Genomic DNA, 2,500 nt, shown 5'->3' on the forward strand with positions numbered 1-2,500 from the left:
TTTAAGCCATTTAAGGCTTTAAGGCGTGGGCGTGGCACGGGCGCGGGCATGGTTGGTTTGGACGTTGCACGGTCTAGGCATGGTCTTGGCATGGGTGAGGCACGGTCGCTTCAACGGTTGGTTCTTAGTTGCAATGCCATGGCACGGGCTTTACCACGGTTGGTTCTTGGTTTCAAGGCTTGGGCACGGCCGAGTATTGGGTTTTATTCACAAAACCAACTCCATATATCTTAGAAAACATTAGACTTGATGGAGATTCAAAAAAAAAAAAAAAAAAAAAAAAAAAATTTTTGACGCCTCGGCCGAGTCATGCTCGAGCAATGGCCGAGGCAGGATGGAGCGACGGCCCAGTCATGCTCGAGCAATGGCCGACCGGACGACTGGAACATGTTTTGGAGCTTGTAAAATTAATTTAAAAATAATCCCATGGGTTCTCTTCACAAAACCAACTCCATATGTCTTAGAAAACATTATACTTGTTTGAGATTCTCAAACAAAAAAAAAAAAAAAACTTTTTTTTTTTTTCACGCCTCGGCCGAGTCATGCTCGAGCAATGGCCGAGGCAGTATGGAGCGACGGCCCAGTCATGCTCGAGCAATGGCCGACCGGACGACTGGAACATGTTTTGGAGCTTGTAAAATTAATTTAAAAATAATCCTATGGGTTCTCTTCACAAGACCAACTCCAGATCTCTTAGAAAACATTATACTTGATGGAGATTCAAAAAAATTAAAAAAAAAAAAAAAAAAAAATTTGACGCCTCGGCCGAGTCATGGCCGAGCAGGATGGAGCGACGGACGAGTCATGCTCGAGCAATGGCCGACCGGATCCTGGAACGTGATTTTAAAAAATTAATTTAAAAATATTCCCATGGGTTCTCTTGATTATAGCTCGAGCATATATCTTAAAAAACATTATACTAGATGGAGGTTCAAAAAAAAAAATAAAAAAAAATAATTTTTTTTTTTTGGTCATGGCCTTGGAAAATTTAATGTTTACTGGTGTCACATGGCCAAATGTTCGTTTGTATCTTTAGGGGGGGGTGGTTCCTTGAGCTTGAAAATGTTGACCAAGAGTTGACTCGCATGATAAGAGCATAATTTGCTACGGACCCAAAGACGGATTATGACCGGGCTGACCCGACAAGTCGCGACCGACCGCCGGTGACCCCCCGCCGGCGGCGGAGCTCCGGCGACCGCCCGCCGGAAAATTTTCCGGCGACCAAAAATTTTCCGTGGATGAAAATTTGTTGGAATATGAATGTTCTCCCTAAAAGGTTAAGAACCAAGGCGGAGGCAAGTCTAGTGAGGTAAAATAATGGGTTGAAGGCTCGTGAGAAAACGTTAGAGCCGCCGATGCATGCTCGAGCGACGGGAGAGAAATGCTCGAGCGACGGGAGTGAAATACTCGAGCATGATCGAGCACGGGCCGAGGCATGCTCGAGCGACGGGAGAGAAATGCTCGAGCATGATCGAGCACGGCCGAGGAATGCTCGAGCGACGGGAGAGAAATGCTCGAGCATCGAGCATGGCCGAGGCATGCTCGAGCGACGGGAGAGAAATGCTCGAGCATGCTCGAGCATGGCCGAGGAATGCTCGGGTGACGGGAGGAATGCTCGAGCATGATAGAGGATGGCCGAGGCATGCTCCATCGCTGGCCGAGGCATGCTCGAGCGATGGCCGAGGCATGCTCGAGCGACGGGAAAGAAATGCTCGAGCATGCTCGAGCATGGCCGAGGAATGCTCGAGCGACGGGAGTTATGCTCGAGCATGCTAGAGGATGGCCGAGGCATGCTCGAGCGATGGCCGATGCACGCTCGATCGTTGGCATGATCGAGCGATGACCGAGTCATGCTCGAGCGACGGGAGGGAAATGCTCGAGGCACGGTCGAGCGATGGCCGAGACATGGCCGACCGAGAAATGCTGGGGCGCGCTCGAGCAATGGCCGAGGCGACGGGCGAGAAATGCTCGAGGCACGCTCGAGCGATGGCCGAGAAATGCTCGAGAGATGGCCGAGAAATGCTCGAGAGATGGCCGAGAAATTCTCGAGGCACGCTCGATCAATGGCCGAGTCAGAGCTTGAGGGACGGGAGAGAAATGCTCGAGTCATGCTCGAGCGGCGGCAGTGGGGCGAATGGCGAAAGTGGGTTAGGGCATCAGAATACTTCACAGAGGTTAATAAAATTTCCCAGAAAATATTTTTGTACCCCTCCTCAGCCATTTTAATGTTTACTGGTGTCAGATGGCCAAATGTTCGTTTGTATCTTTAGGGGGGGGTGGTTCCTTGGGTGGGCTGGGGACTGGGCCATGGCGGGCCCGGCTGGCCCATTTCATCGAGTCATTCCTCGACCGCGGCGGGGATGTGTGGGCTTGGGACACACGGCGACGCGGGTTTTGACGGGAAGGGGCGGCGCCGCCATGGGCCGCCGTGCTCCGGCGGTGGTGCGACGGAATTTTTTGACGGATTTGACGGAAAATGGCGGGGATTTGTAGGCTAATG

Source organism: Urtica dioica, unplaced genomic scaffold (genome assembly GCF_054948205.1).
Source record: "Urtica dioica subsp. dioica isolate 48M unplaced genomic scaffold, U.dioica_male_clone48M_v1_H2 Urtica_dioica_male_H2_contig_15, whole genome shotgun sequence".
Classification (NCBI taxonomy): domain Eukaryota; kingdom Viridiplantae; phylum Streptophyta; class Magnoliopsida; order Rosales; family Urticaceae; genus Urtica; species Urtica dioica.